This window comes from Nuphar pumila, chromosome 7, assembly GCF_984573655.1.
Source record: "Nuphar pumila chromosome 7, dmNupPumi1.hap1.1, whole genome shotgun sequence".
NCBI classification, from domain to species: Eukaryota; Viridiplantae; Streptophyta; class Magnoliopsida; order Nymphaeales; family Nymphaeaceae; genus Nuphar; species Nuphar pumila.
In genome coordinates this window covers 70283203-70309353 of record NC_143255.1, presented here as the reverse complement: position 1 = coordinate 70309353, position 26151 = coordinate 70283203, and the positions used below count along the sequence as shown (strand labels likewise).

At 36.6% G+C, this 26151-nt stretch overlaps 1 long non-coding RNA gene across 1 annotated transcript; it reads right to left on the bottom strand.

Moving 5' to 3' along the window:
- Nucleotides 1–1544: 1544 nt before the first annotated feature.
- On the bottom strand, nucleotides 1545–4498 carry LOC149832381 (uncharacterized). The gene is made up of 2 exons (XR_016433103.1): nucleotides 3583–4498; nucleotides 1545–2077 (listed from the first exon to the last, which is right to left on the bottom strand). It is a non-coding gene; the product is annotated as an uncharacterized LOC149832381 (long non-coding RNA).
- Nucleotides 4499–26151: the final 21653 nt, after the last annotated feature.

Sequence of the window (26151 nt, the reverse complement as noted above, 5' to 3'; positions counted from 1 at the left end):
AATTAGTTAGACCTAGTTAGATTAACTTTTAGTTAGTAAGCTAATGTTAATTAACCCTAGTCTCACTTTAGTTAGTTCCTAACCCTAGTTAGCTTAACCGTAGGTTAGTAATTGCTTTATTAGGTTAGAATTAACATTAGATTAATTAGTTCATTATTTAATTATGTAAGCTAGAGTATGTTAGATTTAGTTAGATGTGCTATTTAGGTTAGATAGTTAATTAAGTTAGTTAGTAAGTTAGTAGTTGTTTTAGTAGGTATAATTAATATTAGAATAGATAGTTAAGTTAGTTAGTGATATTAGATATTATGCATTAGGTTTAATTAGAGTTTAGATTAATTTAGATATCTTATTTAGAGTATTAGTGAGTTTAGGTTAGGTTAGTTCTTAAATTTTATAATGTAATGTAATTGTTATTGTTTGCTGTAATTTAACAGTAGGTTAGGTTCAGTTAGGACTGTTTTTGTACGTAGTTCACTGTCCAAATGTCAATTATGGATTCAAAGGGATGAATAGTGCACTGAACCAAAACCCTAATTTTTACCCGATCGTGCACTAGCTAGTTCATGTGGATTTTTCGTGATTTTTCTGGATATTATTTTTCTATTCTCCACATTGGTGTGTTAACTATCTGCAGACCAAATTTCAGCTCGATCCGAGTTGATTTGGTCTAGTTTTTAAGCGTATTATGAAAACAGCTTTTTCTGATTTTGAAATTTTGGGTCCAGCGATTTCCCAAATTATCCTGATTTTGAAACGTTCGTTCTGGAGATCCAAACGTATTTTTCACTTTTGTAAAATGTGTCAGATTCTTGGATCTGTCTTTTACAGAATAGAAGTGATTTGACTAATTTTGGAATTCGTTTGACCCCTCAAACAGTCGTTTTGTGAAAAGGTGTCAGAATCCATTTTTGCCTTCTTTAGGGACAAAACAGTCTTTTAACTATTTGTCAGATTTCGTGTAGTTTTACTGTTTTCTAACTTTGTAGTTAGTATATTTACAATATTTAGAGTAATTAGAGTTATTTAGTTGAGTTAGTTTACTTAGTTAGTATAATTTTAGTTTTAGATATTTAAATTAACTGTAGTTTAATTTAGAAATAGTATAGAATTAGTTGTAGATGTAATTTAGATTAATTCTTGATTTAGTTACTGATTTTGTGTTTTTATTGTGTAGGTTGTTAAGTTAGAACAGGTTCACAGGTGTAATTCAATTATACTGTGCGACTGCACTTGATGTGAAAAGACAGAAATGCCCCTGGAGACCTGCTGAAGACTTAGCCGCCTATTGTAGTTTATTTTCATAGTTAGAATGTTATTTAATGTAACTTGTAAGCATTGACATAGATTGTAAACTTTGTTTGATTAATAAAGTATTATTTTGGAAGTATTTCAGAATTATCATGTTCCCTGTGGATTCGACCCGCACTCGCCACTTTGGTGGAAAGTCGGTTTTTATATCTTTGGTTGACGATTTTCCAAAGTTTTATTGAAAATAATTATTTTAAAAAAGATCATTTCAAAATATCAATCAGCTAGTAATATTTTTACTTTTTAGGAATCAAAATTCTCAGAACACTCATGCATGGACTTAGAATAGCAGGCTTCTAGGAAACCAAGGTGTTCAATGTGTCCTCTACGCCGACCGAGGTAGGTAACAAGAAATTGGAAGTGTACATTTCAGAGATTTGGCAAAGGCATTCAATAGTGCAAAAATAAAAATTTAATCAACTCATAAAGGTTGTAGAAGTTTCAATAGCTGTGTAGCACAGAGAAGCATCAATTCTCAACAAATTGTTAGATTGTGAAAAAAATGGAGCAAGCAATGTGTTGTTCAAAATTCCCATTGCAAGCCTGTTGTTCCACAAATTTTCAACTATTTAAAGCCATTAGTAACAAACTACAAAACTATCAACAAAAAAAGGCATGATGCAATATTTGTGAATGTCCAATAAATAGCTGGTAAAACTTCAATATCTGATTGGCAACAAAGATGAAAAGGTGACTTACCAGCAATGTTAAAGATCAAGCTTTCTTAACGATGGTGGTATTGATACCCATACAGACCTTCAGCCGCCTAAACGGGTAATCAAATAGTTAAACTGATGAGTACATATTCCATGACTTTGGAATATAAAAGAACAATATTAAATTCATTGATGAGTGAATTATTCATGCTACCAAACTTCATAGTGTTTATTTGCGTAGCTTGAATGGTCGCAATGCCCTCAAAGCGATAACACGTACCATTAAGCAAATCACCTTATCACGTTACCAACATTAAAAATTGCAGTACTAGAGAAGAATGCATGAAAAGAGGTTTCTCCCTACTGTTAGACATGACAATTGACAAGTTTAACGAAGTGGAGAGGAAAGTATATTTACATACATATATATAAGGAGAACCAATCTCAAAGGTAGAACAAACAAAATTAAAACAAAAAAGAGGTGTTTCCTATGTTTCAGTTATCAGATGGATGAATACAAAAAACAGATAAAAGAAAACAAAATATAAAAGAGTTAGCACATGATCTGGGCCAGATATAGTCCACCAATCGGTAACCCCTTTTGGCAAAAAAAGTGCATTTCACATGAAGATTGGGCAAAAGGCCAAAATAGTGTCTAATATGAAATAGATGGCATATGGCAGGGTGACATCATAAAACTGCAATAAATTGATTAGATTATAATAAATGCAAAACTATAGCAAGCACCATAAAAATTATCACAGCTATAAGACACTAGCATGAGAGACTGACGTCTTTGGGATATGCATACAAACCATATTGATTAAGCGAAGCAACTATTTCTCAACATGATTTGAGTCTAGAAAGGGAGAAAAAGAGCAGAAATAGTTGTCCTAGACAAAAATAAGTAAGCAAAACAAGGTGGAAGGGATGAGAGGGAACAAAAAGGAAATATCACTGGATCAACAATCCATGCCAATATAATTCAAATATTTTTTAAAAACCAGTCAGCTTCTAATTGTGACAGTCAAGGCAACCTTATTCTTAAATTTATTGAGTATAGAATACGTACATGATGTGATAATGAAAGTACTTGTGTAATTATTTGACCAATCATTAAGCATACAAGAATAAGAAGTGAGAAAAGTTAGGTTTGTAGTCCAAGAAGGTTTGGAAATAGAATTCAAATATCAATTAGCTGTTGTCTCCAAACTGCATTCAGGTAGTCATTATTCTAAATAATTATTGGTATGCATTGCATCTGCATGATCCACAAAGTTGACAATATCGTTTAACTATCTATGATTCGAAAAAATTGTTTGTCTCTGCACCCTTCCTCCAGGGGAACAATTACTTTTAAAATAGCACATTAAATGTGTACAATTTTAAACCCTAAATCCAATTAGTATCAATCAAATTCAATCTATTAAGTCAAAACGCTAGTAACAAGCAGAACTAGTACAATCCTCAAAACCCACATGAGCAAAGAGAAGACAAGTGCATTGGCTAAATATCATCCATGCAGTTCATCCCAGATGAACTCATTCCAACATTAAACATGAGAGGCGCACATGCACATTGACAAATGAAAAATAACAGAAAGAGGGGAACATACTTCATGTGGTTGTTCCTGTTCATTTAGAAACAAATTGGGTCTTGAGAATGTGGTGCTTTCCCTATGCAACCTGGTCACAGTCTCAGCCCAAGGGAGCACACTCTGAAGAATTCAATTTGGTGTGTCCATCCAAGGCCCCATTGGTGCATTCGTCAATGGAGGAGGAGCTGGCACCATATTGTCTGACTGGGATGGGCTCAGTGGACTTGAGATTGGTGCATCCATCTGCACATTCACGTAAAAAGAATAATAAAATTACATACGAAGCAGAGAGAAATATACACATTAAGATCAGGTTCATGATACTAAGATTAGGTACATATAAGAGATGACTTATAGAAAATTGTGCATTTGATTACAATCATTGATATTGAAATATCAGAAATAAGATAATAACAAATAATTTTGATTCACCTTCATTTTAAGCAGTAAATGATTTGTTATAACGAAAACAAGTGAGTGGACCATATAGACCATGTGCCAACCATTAAACAAAGATGCATGTCTTGGTGAGGCTGTAATTAAGTTTCCTGGTGTGGCAACCAAGAAAAATGCATGATGCTAGGTCTTCAAATAAGCACAAGAAAGATCCAAAAATAATAATAATAATGAAGAGCAGTATGTACCACCATTTCCCACATAGTGAAGAGGAAAATCTTAGCTCCATCACTACAACTAATCTGTGTCACATGGATACCATTGAAGATCCAGGGATATGGCCAATATAATGATGTTTTCCAATATAACAGGTATATAAGGGGATACGATATGGGATGAGCTTGTACCAACCAAATCAATACATTCAGTTTCTGACAAGAACACCCACATCAGTGGACTTGAGGAGGAAATCAAGAAGAGTCTAAACAATAAAGTTACAAAAGTAACCATGAGCAGAGCACCAGTATTTAGAACCTTTGATAATAGCAGCATACTCAACATATCTAACCCTCAGTAATTGGAGATATGCTGTGAAGCGAGAAGCTGGATATAACACAGGGCTATAGGAAATGAAAGCATGGAAGTATGGGTGTGTATTGTGTGTATTGAACTTCCACAAGTGGGATAACAGTGAGAGTGTTGTAGTAGAGATGGTGGTTAGGAGATGATGCTGGTAGAAAATTCACATAGGAAATGGGTTCTTAACTGTTATAAGTTGTAATACGGGGGATATCCTACGTGGTACACAGGTAGGATATAGCTAGCGATGTCTTTAGTGATAAAGGGGTGTAATGGTGGAGAATTCAGCAAGTGCTGAACATATGCACAGGTAACGCCACAGCCAGGGGTAACAGGTAATGATATGAGTAGGGCTTATGATAGCTACTGTTATGAAGGTAAAAAAGAAAAAAATGGCTACAGCAGCTAGACTGATGGCCTGTAAATATAGGCTAGGGAAGTGGGTATGGCATAGTTTATGTAAAAACAATCTGGCAGCAGAGCAAGGATTAAACCAAACAAACTATTTATAAATGGAAGTGTGACAAAATGATTTTACCCTGTAAAAAAAAAAAATTTAATCTACCTCAATCATTCGTATCTCAGACTTGTTCATGGAAGACCAACTCTTGTTGCATGCAACAAGGAGGGTAATGCACGCATAGTATTTAATCACAAGTTTCTTGAAAGCTGATTCATGCATTGGTCCCTTGAGTGTCAACCCTGCTAAGAGAGCCTTGCTTCGACAGTGCTCTTCATTGATGAAGTAATACATACCATTGACCTTGAAAATCACAAAGAGCCATTAGGTATCTAGTGGTTTGACATCAATAAACCTTATTATCCTAGGATCGTTGGTCGCCAATCACGACATCCTCTCAACCTCCAATGTACCTGAACCAGGCATCCACTAAGGGTTCACAAACCAGTGGAGTGCGGCAGTGGTGGAAGCAACAGCTCCCTCTGGAATCACGTTTATCCCTGGTGTAGTTAAGAAAGTTTTCACAGGGCCCAGTGATACTGACAAGTAGAATGTGGAGAGGGAGAAGAGTTTCAATTTCTTGATGGTTGAAGAAATGGGTCCATAATAAACAAACCCAACTTCTTTTCTATCTTTATCAGATCCAAATTTCCGGGATCCTAATTAATTGGAATGGGAAGCACATAGGATTATGGATTTTAACAGGGGATGGATTCTTAACAGTATAGGTTTTTACAGGAAACAATTCCATAGTTTACAGAGGAGAGAAAAAAAAATTCATGGTATTGAAGGAATATGTATTACAATGAACAAATCTTTACTAATTATATCATAGTTTAAAAATAACATCACTCACCCCTGTATCACGACTTATCACCTGCAAGGATTTCACCAAAATCATGTTAGACACCAACCCATAAACAACTGAAAGAATGTTGATCTTCATCTTGCCGATAGATGTTACGTTGCAATCATTTATTAGGAGAAATAGAAATGAACAAGAAAACAACGTTGTAACCTGAGTTACTATCCCTCAGCTTACTTCGATTACTACTCAGGTAAGTGAGCATACCAAATCATCCATTGAGCTCTGTGATGGTACTCTAATCAGCGATCCAGCCTAGCACTTGACTTTATGCAATAAATAAAACCCACAGAATGGGGCATGGTAGGGATATTAGGTGATGAATACATGCGGTGGTAGTGCCAAACTCAGGGATTCTAAAAAAAAAATGGGTGAATGCTGTGAAACATAACACATAGCAGACCAGAGTCTAACACAGGAAGCAATAAATCAACACTATATTACATGGAATTTTGCAGAAAAATTCAGGTTTAACCCTTAACCTGAACGGGAACTGCCTATGGTGGGACAGTGGGGAGCACAAGGAAGTGTGCTAATCTAAGAGCCCAGGCACTCAAATTAAAACAAGAAGGGAAGGATCTTGGACAACTCCCGTCATCCGATCCTAAAAGGGATAACAACAACGCCTGAATACATCAAAATAGACATCAAGCTCTCACTTCATGTCGGGATAACTTGAAAAGATTGCCAATAGGATAAAAATTGTGGTTAATTCAAGAATGATAAGCATATATATGAAAAATATTCCCTCTTGTCTACCTGAAGTATTACCTCCGACGGGGCTTAACTCCGTAGAATCAAGATTCGAATTCAAATATCATTGCCTTTGACTTTCTCTCAAGGAAGCTATCAATTTCCTTGATATGGGCGGAAAAGAATATATTCTTAATATTGCGAGAGCTATTGGTGAAAGGATATTGATAAAAGAATTTCACAAAATTAAAGAAGTTTCTTGATAGATTCGGCAGTCTGATATCCTGGGATTTTTTTCTCATGATGATCTTTCTGCACTCTTTTTTTTTTCGGCAGAATTGGAGCTCTCTTGGATTTTTTTCGGGAATTACATCATCCTTCATTTTGGAGATGTTCTGACTTTTCTCTCTTTTTGGGAAGGGTACGTCACAAACTCCTTCATCTCAGAGATGTTGCGATCTTTCTTTTCTCTCAGGGATTATCTTGACAATTATTGGCTCATTGGTTGAGAATCTCTTGATGATAGCAGAAATTAAATATCTTTTAGGGTTTGTCGGTAGGTCCATCACACTCGCCTTCATCTCGACGGTGATCTGGACTTTTCCTGGAAGGATCCATCACAAACTTTGTCATCTTGGAGATGATCCAAATCTTCTTTGGCTCCGGGGGTCGACTCGCTTAATTCGCCTTCATCTTGACGACAATTGAGAGATCCCTTTTGCAGATATTTAATTGCAGCTTAGGTGTTTGAGGAGATATGGAGATTGAGTGGATTTTTTCTGTATCACCCAGGATATTTTGACTGCTTTATTTTTCAAGAATGGTCTTTAAAAATGTGCCATTGACTGCGATCAATATCAATCACTCATGGCTTTGCAACAACATTGAATTCTCTTTGCTGGCCATATCGATGATTTATTCTTCATCCTTTTGGTTGGCCAATAGAAAGATTTTGAATTTTGAATCCTTTTTCGTGAAAGCTTTGTCCTTTCGGAAGTAATACTGGGGGTATTCTTGAAGTAATGTTTTTGTGCAATAAAGATTTTTGAAATCAACAATTATTTAACGACAAATTGGAAAAATTTTCTTGAAATCCTTTGTGAAAGCGAGCATTTGAAGCACAATGCAACACATCCATGACTAAATTGAATCCTGAAAAGACTTAGTAAGAGATCAACTCGAAAGTTAGGTTTTGTTTTGATTTACCAGCTCGAAAGCAGGATTTGTTGATCGACCAGCTTGAAAGCAGGATTTGTTTTGACTTACTAGCTCAAAAGCAGGATATGGTGACCGACCAGCTAGAAAGCAGGATTTGTTTTGATTTACCAGCTCGAAAGCAGGATTTGATGACCGACCAGCTAGAAAGCAGGATTTGTTTTGATTTACCAGCTCGAAAGCAGGATTTGAATGACCGACCAGCTCGAAAGCAGGATTTGATGACCGACCAGCTCGAAAGTAGGATTTGAATGACCGACCAGCTCGAAAGCAGGATTTGATTTGACCGACCAACTCGAAAGCAGGATTTGTTGACCGACCAGCTCGAAAGCAAGATTTGAATGACCGACCAGCTCGAAAGCAGGATTTGATTTGACCGACCAGCTCGAAAGCAGGATTTATTGACCGACCAGCTCGAAAGCAGGATTTGATTTGACCGACGAGCTCAAAAGCAAGATTTGTTGACCGACCAGCTCGAAAGCAGGATTTGATTTAACCGACCAGCTCGAAAGCAGGATTTGTTGACCGACTAGCTCGAAAGCAGGATTTGATGACCGACCAGCTCGAAAGCAGGATTTGAATGACCGACCAGCTCGAAAGCAGGATTTGATGACCGACCAGCTCGAAAGCAGGATTTGAATGACCGACCAGCTCGAAAGCAGGATTTGATGACCGACCAGCTCGAAAGCAGGATTTGAATGATCGACCAACTCGAAAGCAGGATTTGATTTGACCGACCAGCTCAAAAGCAATATTTGTTGACCGACCAGCTCGAAAGCAGAATTTGTTGACTTGAAAATGATTGACATTAATGAAATTGTAACCCGAAGGCTTGGAAAGTGATAGATATTGACAAAGTTGTAAATCGAAGGCGGGAGAATGACTGATGTTGGTAAGATTGTAACCTGAAGGCTTGAATTGAGAATCTGATAGAGTGGGCGGCCCAGAGGCCCGATTGATCAAATTGGATGATCCAGAGGTCAAGATTTTGAGAGTTAAATGACCCAAAGGTCGAAATTGGGAGTCGAATGACACAAGGGGTCGAAATGGGAAATCAAAGGTTGAGATTGAAGAATTGTATAACCCGAAGGTCGAAGTTGAGGATTTGAATGACCCGAAGGTCGAAATTAGAAATTGAGTGACCCGAAGGTTGAAATAGAGAATAGGAAATTGGAAATTAGAAATTGGAAATTGGAAATTGGAAATTGGAAATTGGAAATTGGAAATTGGAAATTGGAAATTGGAAGTTGGAAATTGGAAATTAAAAATGGGAGGTTGGAAATTGGATGACCCGAAGGTCAAAATTGACATAATTGATATTGAACTTGAATTCTGATGGAAGGTCAGCACGAAGACTGCACCTAGGAGATCGACTAACTCGACCAATGAGTGAGACACCAACACAAGTGCTAGATTTTTAAAGAGTACCAGTACGAGCACCAGATTTTGAAAATATATTGATATAAATATTTGATTTTGAAAGCGTACTAGTACGAGCACTGGATTTTTAAAATTAACCAGTACAATTACTGGGTTTTGAAAATGGACCAGTACGAATACTGTTTTTAGAAAAATTACCAGCACGAACACTGGGTTTTGAAAGATTACCAGTACGAGCCCTGGATTTTAAAAGATTACCAGTACGAGCACTGGATTTTAAAAAGGTTACCAGTACGAATATTGGATTTTAAAAGCTTACCAGTACGAGCGTTGGATTTTAAAAGATTACCAGTACGAGCACTGGATTTTTAGAAGGTCATCAATTGACGATGACTTGGATGACTTGTTGGGGTTTCAGGATTTATTCCTTACCCTGAATGGGTAGTTCAATGCAAATTGATGCAGACGAATGCAGATGAATGTGAATGAATGCATGCAAATGCAAATAAATGTAAATGGGTGCACATGCGTGCAAAATGAGAGATTCGTTTGATCCTGCCTGCATACAGGGTATTTGTAGATAAAATGAAAAATTAAAAATGCCCCAGTGTAATGGGGGAAGAATATTTTGAACAAAAGGATAAATGATTGATATTCGAAGAGCGCTCTCTGAAGGTGACACGACAACTGGCTTTTGATTGATTCAGAAGAGACTCGAAAGAGGTCATTCCTCATGAAAGAACATTTTGCAGAGAAAGAGAGTGAAAGGTGACATCAAGTCTATGAGAAAAATGGATAATTTATTCAATTATTGAAAAGAAATAACAAGTTGGTAAGAAAATTGGGACTGTATTGTCCAAAAGCAAAATGATTAAAGATGACATAGCCTTGACATTGTCAGTTTCTTGGAAAATTTGATCAGGATAATCAACTGGTATTTTCCCCATCTTCAATAAGGAGATTCTTGTCAATGCAGTCTTGGACAATATTTTTAAGGACAAAGCAATGCTCGGTATCGTGACACATTGCCCAATGAAACTGGCAGAACTGATCTTTAAACCTTTCCATGGTTACAGGAGGATCTGCTATCTTGGGGAGTCTAACCATCCCTTTGGTTATCATATATTTCAGAACTTGTTCGAGCGGTTATTCTAAGGGAGTAAAATTACGATCGTATCCCCAACCGTCATGCTTTGGTCTCCCTTGGGGCTTTAATTCTAGTTGGATGCTTGAGAGAGGGTTGTCATTCTGCCTGCTGATTCTGTCCTCTTGTTTTATATGATCATCTCTGCTAGGATTTGAGCTTCCTGATCCACCAGTGCGATTCTGTAACGCCCCAGATTTCAAAAACAAAGCTAAGTTAAAATTTTCATGAATTTCTTTTTTTTTCTTAGCAGCAGAACTTAGAAAAGCTTTTAGCAGCGGAATAAGACGATAACGAGTCGTCGGTTTTAGAAAACTCCGAGCACGTTGCAGGTATGTGGCCAAGCAACTCATTGACCACCAAAGTGTTCTATTTTATCGAAAGCACATGTTTATTACAACACTACTGCTTAGAAAAGCAATGAAGGTTCAATAAAAGAAAGCAGTACAACTCTGTCTAGAGAAACCCTGGAACTCGATGCCGCCTTGCTCCGCATATCGCCACGTAGGTTCAACATCTGAAATCCTCATTAAACGGGGTCAGAACCACTGATGGTCTGGTAAGTAGGCAAACACCTATCTATTCAACTCAAGTAAATGCAAAGACCACTCAGGGTCGCAGTTCGTAATACGACGCTCAAGCCTCCATGACTTAGCGTATATCGCAAAAGCCTCATCAGGGCTATGAGTTGAACATCCACGCAAGTCTTCATGACTTCGCATAAGCCTCTTCAGGGCTGTGAGTTAGAATAACCGCTTAAGTCTCTACGACTTAGCCTTGACTTCCTCAGAGTCACGAATGGATGTCTAGCTCAAGCCTTTATGCTTGGCACATCCGTATCCTACGAATCTAAGGACAGCTCTCCGAGCTTCACTTAGTCGTACGGATATCAATGGGGTTCTTTCCCAATCGGTACAATAGTATACCGACCTTGACACCTTCACACAGGTTATGCAGGACTGACTCAACAACGTCATCCACTCATACATTCAAAGTAGCGTTGTACCTAAGCTAATGCTTTGTTTTGATAATTGCACCTCCCCCTGGGCTTAGGGGACTCATATCTGGGCGACAACGCTGTTGAAAAACTCGGTTTTTGATGTCACATAATATGATACACTGTCTCATTTGATTTTATATGATATGAGAATATGTTCTCTTGAAATAATGTTATATTATGACTGAATATGTTTTGCCATAAATCTAATGAGTATTTGATGCAAGGATATCTCACCCAATAAGGATGGAGACTTCCTGTTCAAGTACAACTATGGTGCAATCATACTCCTTGAAGAAAAAGTTTGATGAGCCATGCTTTCCTAAAGTTCAAATGAAGAGATCGGCTACCTCAAGATGAAGATTTTTTTCTTCTTTAGAGTCATATGTAACAGAACCTTCAGGAACTTGCATATTGCATATTACATACTCATTCATAAACACTATATCATAAAAGTATACGATAGTTTCAAAAAGCTCCTTTTTGAAAACCAATAAGTGTACCTTCTTACAACCTTTTATGAAAAAGATATTTTGTCATATAATAATTGTACCTTCTTACAACCTTTTATGAAAAAGATATTTTGTCATATAATAATTGTACCTTCTTACAACCTTTTATGAAAAAGACATTTTGTCATTGTACCTTACACTATATACAAGACAACATGAAAAAGGAATGTAGGAAAAAGACAAAAACATAACATCGACTACATGGAGAAAACAAATAAAATATGTTTTTGAAAAGACTCTAGTTTCCCTCTTTAAAGAAATATTTTTTATAAGAAGAAGACAAAAACATAAAATCGACTACATAAGAAAAACAAATAAAATATGTTTTTGAAAAGACTTTAGTTATCTTCTTTAATGAAATGTTTCTTAATACAAGAAGAAGACAAAAACATAAATCGGCTACACATAAGAAAAACAAATAAAATATGTTTTTAAAAGGACTCTAGTTACCTTTTTTCATAACCATAGAATGTCGACTTACTTGAAGTCATCATTCTCTCTACAAAGCATTAAATGCCTTCTGTAACAAATCCTTGTTAAATATCCTTCTCAAAGAATGTCGACCTTCTTTTTGGTCCTCATTCTCTCTGGAGACTTTGAAATACACAACATAAAGAAAACACTTGACATGACTATGTACAAATAAATATCTCAAAGCACTCATAGTACTTACACTCATTTAAAGTAAAAAAGTACTAATGTACCTCAAATCATTAATTAGAATAAAGACAAAACTACAACCCAACGTTTAATGTACTATTGTAAGAAATAGACTTTTTACATAAAATATGTATTACCTAAAATATTATAACGACTAGTGTACCCTCTATTTCACCTTTATGGAAAAAGGCATTCTCGAACTTCTCTAAAAGATGTTTTTGAAATGACCTAACATTTCACATTTCAAAAAGTTACAATTCCAAAATGTAACGACTACTTTTTATAAGCTATATAAACACACACAAATAAACTATTCAAACAATGGAATGAAATAAACGTGTGAGCTTACAAATAGAAAAATTTCTATTCGTGATTTGAAAAGAGAGCCTTGAAAAAGAAAGAAAAAAAGAAAAAGAACGAAAAGAGAAAAAGTCAAGTCCAGCTCTTTGACAAAGAGTATCCTCTGAGTGACAAACAGAACATTCTTAGAATCCTTCATTCGTGCATTCATATCATTCTGAAGGTTCTATAGGAAGTATTGTAACTCTGTTATTCACTGTATTCCTTCTTTGTTTAAAGAAGTAAACCTCTGTGAAGGAGGGTGTTGCCCTTCTCTGTTGAGAGAAGAAGACCTCTTGGGAAGAGGGTGTGCCCCTTCTCTGTTGAGAGAAGAAGACCTCTTGGGAAGAGGGTGTTGTACTATTTATCCGGTAACTCGGATGCTATAGTGGAATCTCAAGTGGTTTGCTTGGGGACTGGATGTAGGTCTGGATATTGACCGAACCAGTATAACTTCTGTGTTTTATATGTTGTGCCTTATTTTTTAATTATTTTATTTTATCAATCATTATCATATTTCACTATTCACCCCCCCTCTAGTGGAATTTCATTTGGTATCAGAGCAGGTTTGCTGGTTTCGACGTAACAAGTCTTCCAGCACAAATGGCATCTACCTCTTATGCTCGTGATATTGAAGGTCAACACGCATCTCGTCCTCCTTTCTTCAATGGCTCCAACTATGGATATTGGAAGTGCAGAATGGCTATCTTTCTCAAATCCATAGACTTTGCTGTATGGAAAATTGTTGAGCATCCATACACATCTCCATCCGCAGACTATAACTTATGGTCTGATGAAGAAAAGAAAATGGCAAACCTAAATGCAAAGGCTATGAATGCCTTATATTGTGCCATTGATCAGAATGAATTCAACAGAATATCTGTATGTGAATCTGCTTATGACATTTGGAATTCTTTGGAGGTCATTCATGAAGGAACCAACAAAGTAAAAGAAGCCAAAATATCATCTCTTGTTAGAAAATATGAGTTGTTCAAAATGAACAAAGATGAACCCATCACAGAGATGTTTACCAGATTCACCAACATCACCAATGATCTGAAATCTCTGGGTGTAATATATTCTCAGACTGAAAAGGTGAAGAAAATCTTGAGATCTCTCACAACTGATTGGGAGAAAAAGACTACTGCTATTGAAGAAGCTCAAGATTTATCCAAACTTACATTGGACGACTTAATAGGCAATCTTATGGCCTATGAAGTCCACATGAAAGAAAGAAGGGAAGAAGAGCAACCAGTAAAAAAAACTCTAGCTTTCCCAGCCCTATCTGAGAATGAAGACTCAGATAAAGAATCAGAAATTACGCTACTTACCAGAAAATTCCAGCGCTTCATGAGAAGGAACCGGCTTCCAAACAGGCACAAGAAAAGAAAAGATCTTAAAGAAGATCCCATGTGCTTTCAGTGTAATAAGCCAGGACACTTAAAATGTGACTGTCCCCTTCTCAAAAGAAAGTCTAAAACTGAGGAACCAAAGAAGAGGTTCTTCAAGAAAAAGGCTCTGCATGCTCAATGGGATGATTCAAAACCATCCACTAGTGAAGAGTCAAATGATGATGAAGCCGAAACTGCAAATATGTGCTTCATGGCAAACAAAAATTCGGTAAGTGAAATCTCTGATTTTTCCTTTAAAGAACTTCTAGATGCTTTTCAAGAACTATTTGAAGAATCTAGAAAATTGAGTTTCAAAAATAAAGTTTTAAAATCTGAAAATTTAAAGCTTTCTCAAGAGAATGAAAAACTCAGCAGTGAAAATTTTGAGTTGAAAAAGAAAAATCTTTTGCTTATGTCTGAAATTTCTTCTACTAGCTCCAAAACTAAAAATATGCAAATAGAGATTTCAGAGCTAAAAAGTAAAACTGAGAACCTCATGAAAACGGTTTTCAAGTTTACTAAAGGTAAAGAGAACTTGGATAAACTCTTATCCTCTCAGAAGGTCTCTTTTTACAAGAATGGTATTGGCTATTCTCATTTCAAAAAACCTTCTTGTATAAATCAAAAGACCACGTTTGTGAAAAGTTCATCTGAACCAAATAAGGAGTATTATAATGATAATCTTTTTAACTGCTTTAAAGAGATAGACAAACCCAAATCCAAATGGATATGGGTTCCAAAGTCTAACAAAAAAGGACCTGATTGGGTACCAAAAAGGAGATTTACTTAATGTTTTGCAGGCTCCAAAGAAGAAGAACAGATGGATACTAGATAGTGGATGTTCAAAGCACATGACAGGACATCCAGACCTTTTTGCTGTTCTTCATCATAAAGAAGGAGGAACCGTCACCTTTGGAGACAACAACAAAGGTTTGATAATTGGTATTGGAAATATTGGTAACATAGACAAACCTCTTATCAAAGACGTTCTCCTTGTTAAAGGCTTAAAACATAACCTACTAAGTATCAGTCAAATGTGTGACACAGGTTATAATGTTAGCTTTAATCATGATGCATGCCTTATAGCTGACACCAATGAAAACATCATCTTAAAAGGTATAAGAAAGAATAATATATATGAACTATACCTAGAAAACATCACAGAACATTGCCTCATAGCTAATAATGACACTCAACATCTATGACACATGAGAATGGGTCATGTCAATTCTAAATACATGTCTAAACTAGCTAAAGATAAGTTAGTACGTGGGTTACCCAACATATCTTTTAAAAAGGATTATTTTTGTGATGCATGTCAATTAGGAAAATTGTCAAAATCTTCTTTCAAATCAAAAAATGTCATTTCAAGTAAAAGACCTTTAGAGCTTCTCCACCTGGACCTTTTTGGTTCTTCTAGGGTAGCTAGCCTTAATCATAATAGATATGCTTTTGTCATTGTAGATGATTACTCAAGATTTACTTGGGTAATATTTTTGAAAAACAAAAGTGACACGTTTTGTCAGTTTGAAATCTTATGTAAAAAATTACAAAATGAAAAATCTTGTTCTATTGTCAAAATCCGTAGTGACCATGGAGGAGAATTTGAAAATGAACTCTTCGAAAATTTTTGTAACTTGCATGGTATTTCTCATAACTTTGCCTTTCCTAGAGTTGCACCTCAAAATGGTGTAGTAGAAAGAAAGAATAGAACTCTTCAAGAATCTGCCAGGACTATGCTCCAACAAAATAATCTTGCAAAATCTTTTTGGGCAGAAGCTATTTGTAAGACCCGCAATTTTTCAGATAACTCTGAATAAATTCCTGAGGCATTTTTCCAGTGAAAAATAGCGTTTTTATCGTAAAGCGAATCAAACTGATTCCTGCGATCCAAATATACTTAGGATATTCGTATCTTCACGAATATATGCTCAAACACTCTGGAAGCCATAACTTCCTACCTGAATAAAATCAAAGGATTCCTGCGAGCCAACTTTCTTAGTTGCATCAATACGAAGATAATGGCCTACTCAGAATTTTTCGAAAAAAAATGCCCAAAACTCAACTTTTTTGCGGGACCCGCAAAAATATTGGTGGGACCCACAAAAATATTCCTCAGAAAATATTCTAGAATTTTTTAGAATATTCCAGAACCTTCCATGGAATATTCCTTCTGGATAAGATCAAACAGTCAGATGGATAAGATCAAGCTGGATTTCTGAAAAAGGCCAAGGGTATTTTGGTCATTGGGGTTGCTTAGGGGCTAAGCAACCTCACCTATAAAAGGAGGAGACCCCCCTTTGAAAAAATCGCCAACCCCTCTTCTCCTTTGCCTTTTCTCTCTCCTGAAACCTCCCCCAGTAGGTCTGAGCCTACTTGGCTTGGTCTGAGCCTACTTGGCTTGGTCTGAGCCTGCCTGACTTAGCCTGAGTCTGCCTGACCTGGTCCTAACCCACCTGACCTAGGTCTGAACCCACCTGACCTAGCTCAAACCCAGTTGACTTGACTTGAACCTAGTTGGGTTGGAAGTCAAAGTCAAAGTCCCTTTTAGTCCAACTTTTGGTTTGGATTTCTAAACCCAGACTTAGCCTACTTGAGTTGAGTTCGAACCTGTTGAACCCAGTTGACTTGGACCGAACCCAGTTTGGTTCAAACCACTTAGGTTAAGCAGCTTGACCTGCTTTACCTCTTTCTCAACTAGGTCGACTTCATCTGACCTAGTGTGACCTCTTGACGGAAGGATCGAAGCTTGTTCAAAGCGTTGGATCATTCGGGAGACGTTTCTTCGGCAAATTGAAGTAAGTTCGCTTCATTAAACCATCTCTCTCAAGTATTTGATTGTTTGTATATAGCATATACTTTCTGAAGTAGTATCTTGCTTTAGTTCTTGGTTGAGCCCTCTAGGACACTTCGGTGTTCACGCGCTCGCCTCGTAACTATCGTCGGATATATATGTTCGAATACGCAGTATATGCGTTCTTCAAAATAGTATCTCACCCTAGTTCTTGGTTGAGCCCTCTAGGACACTTCGGTGTTCACTCGCTCGCCTCGTAACTATCGTTGGATACAGATCTAGGTGTATATCTGCTGATACTGCCGATGCGTCTTATATCGCACAGGCCATGTAATTTACCTTTGCCATCGCGTCGTATGATGCCAAGGCACCCTGCTTTCTGTACTTCCGATTACTGCACTTCCGATTATGCATTTACTTACGCCGTCGCGTCGAACGATGCCAAGGCTCCTGCTTTCTGCAATGTATTTACTTACGCCGTCGCGTCGAACGATGCCAAGGCTCTTGTTTTGTTATATATGTAGAATATTTCGTTCAGTTACACACCCTGAACAATAGTATATGCATTTCCTTTACGCCGCCGCTGTATAAAGCACAGGCTTCTGCTTATATTACATATATGGTGCGTAAGTGAGCGTTCAAATGGAGATCAACTCCAAAATTGCCCATGCGATTCCCTTACCGCTCCTCGTACAAGATTCTGCTTGACGAATGAAGCCCCTATTGGAAAGGCTTCGCCTTTTGGCAAAATGCTCTTTACGTAAAGACTAAATCAATTACGTATGGCCTGGCTATGGCCCAAGGTTCCTGCAACCTTGATGGATGCAAAGTACGCACAACGGTGCGCATTCATTTCCCGAGTTAAGCGTAGCGATTTCCCACCAAAGAGGGGAGATGCCGCTGAAATGGATAAAAGAAACACACGCTTTCTCCGTAAAAGAGAGGAAGTGGTGCTGAAATTCTTGAAGGAGCTAAGAATGGCTCAGAAAGAACGTAGCAGAAGTGCTACCCAGTTATGGAACGCCTTCTACGATGTAGAAAGGTTCGTCGCACCACTGCCGGTAGAGCAGAGAAGGTGTTGACAGAATGGTTGGCAGAAGAGCTGCCAGAACCAGTTAAGTGGCACAATGATGTCCTTTGTTGGAACGATGTCTGAATGACTCGTCTCCCTGACACCTGCAAGGGCATCATACTTGTAAGAGCCGTTGCGCCAAAGTAGTGGTAGCGCCTTGACAAGGTCCTCAGCTCGTTGCGTAAAAATACGCCGAGTAGCCGATCCGTAAAGATCGAGTCATGTGCATGCTCATTGAGAATTATCAGACAACCAAACTCGTAAGGGCCGCTGAGCCGGAGTGTGTTGTTTCCACCGAAAGAGGTGAAGTGCTCGTCAAGGCCGAAGTGCCGAGAGCAGAGTTAAGCATGCATATGAATAAAACCTTTGTTCCACGGTGAAAACCGTGTGGTTGATTGGGGTCGGGTACATACTTCTCAAAGGCTGCCCTATAGGCATGCAATGTTTGTCAAGTAATTGTAAGACCGGCAGGCCCCTTTCAGAATTTCTCACCGAGGAAGACGGTGATGGCGCAGCCTTGAGTGACATATATTTCACCCGAACCTGATAGAGTTCATTGATGGCCTTCGTCACTCAGAGGTATGGAGGTCGTGGTTATCCTTAAATATCTAAGGATTGAACCCAACTACTGCAGTAGCAGAATGCATTCGGATACCTAGTAAGGATCTCTTCCGGTATGCTGTACCGTCCTACTAGGGGGATGGGGTCAACAGGCCTCTAGGGTATCTAAAATACATAGAATAATCAACCCCTAGATCGTCGCGTTGTCGCCCAGATATGAGTCCCCTAAGCCCAGGGGGAGGTGCAATTATCGAAACAAAGCATTAGCTTAGGTACAACGCTACTTTGAATGTATGAATGGATGACGTTGTTGAGTCAGTCCTGCATAACCTTTGTGAAGGTGTCATGGTCGGTATACTACTGGACCGATTGGGAAAGAACCCCATTGATATCCGTACGACTAAGCGAAGCTCGGAGAGTTGTCCTTAGATTCGTAGGATACGGATGTGCCAAGCATAAAGGCTTGAGCTAGACATCCATTCGTGACCCTGAAGAAGTCAAGGCTAAGTCGTAGAGACTTAAGCGGTTATTCTAACTCACAGCCCTGAAGAGGCTTATGCGAAGTCATGAAGACTTGCGTGGATGTTCAACTCATAGCTCTGATGAGGCTTTTGCGATATACGCTAAGTCATGGAGGCTTGAGCGTCGTATTACGAACTGCAACCCTGAGTAGTCTATGCATTTACTTGAGTTGAATAGATAGGTGTTTGCCTACTTACCAGACCATCAGTGGTTCTGACCCCGTTTTATGGGGATTTCAGGTGTTGAACCTGCGTGGCGATATATGGAGCAAGGCGGCATCGAGTTCCAAGGTTTCTCTAGACAGAGTTGTACTGCTTCCTTTTTATTGAACCTTCACTGCTCTTCTAAGCAGTAGTGTTGTAATAAACATGTGCTTTCGATAAAATGGAACACTTTGGTGGTCAATAAGTTGCTTGGCCACATACCTGCAACGTGCTTGGAGTTTTCTAAAACTGACGACTCATTATCGTCTTATTCCGCTGCTAAAAGCTTTTCTAAGTTCCGCTGGAAAAAAAAAAAAAAAGAAATTCTTGAAAATTTTAACTTAGCTTTGTTTTGGAAATCCGGGGCGTTACACTGTTAATACTGCATGCTACATAACAAATAGAGTTCTCATTAGACCCTTATTAAATAAAACTCCCTATGAACTATTCTATGACAGAACTCCAAGAATAGACTATTTCAAAGTCTTTGGATGTAAATGCTTTATCCTAAACACAAAAGATAGCCTGGATAAGTTTGATGCTAAATCTGTTGAAGGAATATTCTTAGGATATTCAAGTCATAGTAAAGCATACAGAGTTTTCAATAAGAGTCATAATACTATTAAAGAATCTATGCATGTTAGTTTTTGTGAATCTATTGATCAATCTGTTCATATACAAACTAATGATGATGATGTTGAAAGTACAAATTTATTTTTAGATAACACAGCTAAGTCTAATGAAGATGATCACCAAAGAACCTTTGTCGATATCAAAGATCATCCTCAAAAGCAGATTTTGGGAGAACTAACAAAGGGGGTTCAAACTAGAGCTCAGCTAGAACGGATTGCAAACATGGCATTCATTTCTCAACTTGAACCAAAGAAGATTGATGAAGCCATCATTGATGAGTTCTGGATGCTAGCCATGACTGAAGAACTGAATCAATTCCAAAGAAATGACGTTTGGGATCTTGTACCTAGACCAAAGGATCATCCAATAATTGGGACAAGATGGATCTTCAGAAACAAGCTAGACGAAACAGGTAATGTTATAAGAAACAAGGCCAGACTAGTAGCTCAAGGATACAACCAGGAGGAAGGTATTGACTTTGATGAAACATTTGCTCCTGTTGCTAGACTTGAATCTATCAGAATGCTCTTAGCATATTCAAGCTATATGGATTTTAAATTATTTCAAATGGATGTTAAAAGTGCTTTCTTAAATGGTTTTATAAATGAAGAAGTCTATGTAAAACAACCTCCAGGATTTGAAAATGAACAATACCCAGATCATGTTTTTAAACTCAAATGTGCTTTGTATGGTTTAAAACAAGCACCTCGTGCTTGGTACGAAAGACTTAAAACCTTTTTTATTAAAAACTGGTTTTTCTGTTGGCAAAGCAGATTCTACACTATTTGTCAAAGTAGTGAATAATCATACCCTAATTGTTCAAATTTATGTCGACGACATCATCTTTGGATCTTCTAACAACACTCTCTGTGAAGATTTTTCTAAGTCCATGTAGAAGGAATTCGAAATGAGTATGATGGGAGAACTCACCTACTTTCTTGGACTGCATATTAAGCAAACCAAGGATGGAGTTTTCATCAACCAATCTAAGTATGCTCGTGAACTTCTGAAGAGGTTCAACATGAACTCAACTGCTTCAAAATCTACTCCTATGAGCACTACTACTGTGTTGGACAAAGATGAAGATGGTAAGTTTGTTGATACAAAGGTATACCGAGGTATGATAGGATCACTTCTTTATTTAACTGCTAGCCGTCCAGATATAATGTTCAGTGTTTGCTTGTGTGCTAGATTTCAGTCAAATCCAAAAGAATCACATCTTAAAGCTGTAAAAAGAATAATGAGATATTTAAAAGACACAGTTGATTTTGGATTATTCTATTCAAAATCCTCTACATTTGATCTAATCTCATACAGCGATGCTGACTTTGCTGGAAGTAAATCTGACAGAAAAAGCACAAGTGGAACATGTCACATGCTAGGGCACTCTCTAGTATCATGGTTCAGTAAGAAACAAAACTGTGTATCATTATCAACTACTGAAGCCGAATACATTGCTGCTAGCCTAGCCTGTACACAAGTCATCTGGATGAAACAAACTTTAAAAGATTTTGGTTTAAATTTTGAAAATACAACTATTTTCTGTGATAATACGAGTGCTATAAACCTATCTAAGAATCCTATTTTACACTCACGAACTAAGCACATTCAAATAAGACACCACTTCTTAAGAGAACAAGTCTTAAACAACATAATTAAACTAGAATTCATACCCACTAATCAACAGTTAGCAGACATATTCACTAAACCATTAAAACATGAAGACTTCACACGAATTAGAAGAGAACTAGGAATATGCAAACTAAGTGACTTATAATTTAATCACACTTATTACCTCTTATAAGTTTTGTTTAAATCTTAAATAGCTTTCCTTCTTATCGATTTTTGTTAGTCAAACTAAGTTTCCATATTCACGTGCTCTTCATATTCTTATAAGACACATTCTTTATGTCTTTCAACTTGTCATCTTTCAAGTACACATCCATTATGACTCCTTGTCCTATCTCCTTTCTCTCATATCCACAAAAAAAAAATTTAAAATTATATTAAAAGGTATCATAACAATGTTCACATCACTCAACTCCTTTATTATTTTTTTCGATTCACCTCTCTACTTAGTTTATGAGAACTCATACTTTTCATTAGTTAGAATCGAATGACTCTTTTTGGTCCTTTTACCTTTTTCTAAAAGATCTAGTTGCTATATTCTCACGTAAATTGTTTTTACTATATCATTTGTTATATCATAGCCCAACAAACTATCTATTATCATCTCTCTCATATACAAATTGAGCCTCCATTCTAGTCAATTCTTGTTTAAAACTTAACCTTATTCTCTAATAACTATGAACTTCCTCAAATCGAGCTTTTTTAAGAATATAAACAATAATTCATATCAATCATAATATTATGTCTTTCATCAATCATGTTTTTTTATTACTTCTTTATCCTACACAAAAATCCATATATGTCATCTCATTTCTCTCTATGACAACTCACAATTATTACTCTTCACTCATAAATATTTCCTTGTCTCCTCATTTCATCTCTCGAATACTTTTTTTTATTATATATTTTTGAATCCGACTCCTCCATGTCTATTCTTATTTTTAATCTATCATTTATCAATTCTTATATACTTTTGACTCTTTCTCCTTTTTGTCTCATCATCTCTTTTACCACTAGTCAAAGTCCAAATGTGTCCTTCTCATATCTACGTATACTCATAAAAATTACAAATATGAAAACACATTAATCATGAAACATTTTTTTAAGGCACTCTTTTCTTTAAAATGTCATATCTTTCAAAGTACACATCACATGATCACCCTATGACCTATCTCCATAAAAACTATTTCTATATTAAATAAGCAATCATGACTTTTCTTTCCATCTGTGACCTTGCCTCTCTCTTATTGTATATCTCACTAAAATCGAGAATCATTAAAGTCTTGTCTCCAAGCAAACTTTTATTTATTCTACCTCTACTTTATGTCATATCTTAATCAAGTAAATGTTGTCCTTTATCACCTTTCTCTCTTCTCTACATATCCATATCATCTTTTTTTTGTCCTTAACTCTCCATTCATGAATTTAGAATCCCTCCACATAGAGTAAAAAGTTGCTTGTTTTATTAGGCCATTATTTTCAAGATCAATCACTTTTTTTTGGTTCAACATGACACCCCATACTCTATTAATGGCTTCTCTCACTAGTCGATAAACTCATCCATAGTAAAATCTATATATTTCAATAACTATGTCCTCCTCCATCTAATATAATACACTATCCTCAAACATTGATTTGATTTGTCATTCACAAGTCTCTTAACTTACTACTCACGGATTTCCTTATTTGACTAAAATCTAAAAATTACTCACTTCCAATGTCATTCATTTCATATCAACAATTATTTTCTTCTTTCTATTTAATCAATTGGTTCATCTCTTACCATTTCATTCGAACTTTTCTATCCTTATACAAACTTTCTCTCGGTTCAAACTCGCTCTCCTTAGTTCTTTTTTTTAAAACTCTTACAATGGCCTCTTCCTCCTCCACCAATGTGATCACCTCCGCCGATCTAAGGTATCCTGATTTGTTTCACAACTACAACTCACTCTGCTCTCGCCCCATTCATGAAGGAAAATTGATCAACTTTGACGACTTCATGTTCTTCGACTTAGACACCTATCTCCCTGAACTCAAACCTCTCATAGGATCTTCATCTCCAGCTGCCTATTATCCCGAACTAGTCCGACTGTTTTATACCAACTTCTCTATTGATCATGAACAAACCTCAATCACCAGCAAAGTCCGAGGACAGCTGATGATTTTCGATGCTTCTGTCCTAGGAAGAATTCTAAACCTACCTTCCACTGGTACCGACCTTAACACCATAGTACCAATTGACCGATCGGTACTTCGAAAAATACTTCTCTGCACAAACTGCTACCAACTTCCGTGGCACATGAGGAATCTCCAACCTCATGCTCAGCTACTTGCCCAGATTCTTCTCCACAACATCTATCCCAAGCGTCCCCGCCAGGGATTAGTTCCTCAAAAAATCTCTCTTCTTATCTACGCAATCCTTTCTTCTCTTCCGATAAATTGGTCATCCATTATTTTCGACCTCTTTATTCGTTATCAGAAATTTGAGCCTCTTCTTTTTGGGTGTTTTATAACTCCCATTCTCAAATACTTCCAAGTACCACATCACAACGAAGTCATCCTCCGTCTCTCTCACATCCTCGATGGTACCACCTTCAATCTAAGGTCCCTGCACATGCCCGGCTCTGATGAAGCAGATCCAATGTCCTCCTTCAATTACTTTTCTGCTATGATGGATATCGAGCAAACTCAGGATCGAATCCTTCGTAATCAAGCCCTGTTGCAGCAGACTCGCAAGCGGAATCGCGCCAACCGACCACCTTCACGTTCTCCACCTTCGAGATAGACTCATTTTTTATATATATTTGGTTTGTAATAACTTTCTTACTCTGATCCCTCCTTTTTGTCCATGACAAAGGGGGAGAAAACCTGTCTCCATTATTGGAGAAATATTCTCTCTTTAAACATTATTTCACTTTTTTATCATATTATTATTTCTATGCATAATGTCTTTTTGACAGGGAGAGCATATTTTGTCATCATCAAAAAGGGGGAGAATGTTGAGAAACTCAGTTTTTGATGTCACATAATATGATACACTGTCTCATTTGATTTTATATGATATGAGAATATGTTCTCTTGAAATAATGTTATATTATGACTGAATATGTTTTGCCATAAATCTAACGAGTATTTGATGCAAGGATATCTCACCCAATAAGGATGAAGACTTCCTGTTCAAGTACAACTATGGTGCAATCATACTCCTTGAAGAAAAAGCTTGATGAGCCATGCTTTCCTAAAGTTCAAATGAAGAGATCGGCTACCTCAAGATGAAGATTTTTTTCTTCTTTAGAGTCATATGTAACAGAACCTTCAGGAACTTGCATATTGCATATTACATACGCATTTATAAACACTATATCATAAAAGTATACGATAGTTTCAAAAAACTCCTTTTTGAAAACCAATAAGTGTACCTTCTTACAACCTTTTATGAAAAAGATATTTTGTCATATAATAATTGTACCTTCTTACAACCTTTTATGAAAAAGATATTTTGTCATATAATAATTGTACCTTCTTACAACCTTTTATGAAAAAGACATTTTGTCATTGTACCTTACACTATATACAAGACAACATGAAAAATGAGTGTAGGAAAAAGACAAAAACATAACATCGACTACATGGAGAAAACAAATAAAATATGTTTTTGAAAAGACTCTAGTTTCCCTCTTTAAAAAAATATTTTTTATAAGAAGAAGACAAAAACATAAAATCGACTACATAAGAAAAACAAATAAAATATGTTTTTGAAAAGACTTTAGTTATCTTCTTTAATGAAATGTTTCTTAATACAAGAAGAAGACAAAAACATAAATCGGCTACACATAAGAAAAACAAATAAAATATGTTTTTAAAAGGACTCTAGTTACCTTTTTTCATAACCATAGAATGTCGACTTACTTGAAGTCATCATTCTCTCTACAAAGCATTAAATGCCTTCTGTAACATATCCTTGTTAAATATCCTTCTCAAAGAATGTCGACCTTCTTTTTGGTCCTCATTCTCTCTGGAGACTTTGAAATACACAACATAAAGAAAACACTTGACATGACTATGTACAAATAAATATCTCAAAGCACTCATAGTACTTACACTCATTTAAAGTAAAGAAGTACTAATGTACCTCAAATCATTAATTAGAATAAAGACAAAACTACAACCCAACGTTCAATGTACTATTGTAAGAAATAGACTTTTTACATAAAATATGTATTACCTAAAATATTACAACTAGTGTACCCTCTATTTCACCTTTATGGAAAAAGGCATTCTCGAACTTCTCTAAAAGATGTTTTTGAAATGACCTAACATTTCACATTTCAAAAAGTTACAATTCCAAAATGTAACGACTACTTTTTATAAGCTATATAAACACACACAAATAAACTATTCAAACAATTGAATGAAATAGACGTGTGAGCTTACAAAGAGAAAAATTTCTATTCGTGATTTGAAAAGAGAGCCTTGAAAAAGAAAGAGAAAAAGAAAAAGAACAAAAAAGAGAAAAAGTCAAGTCCAGCTCTTTGACAAAGA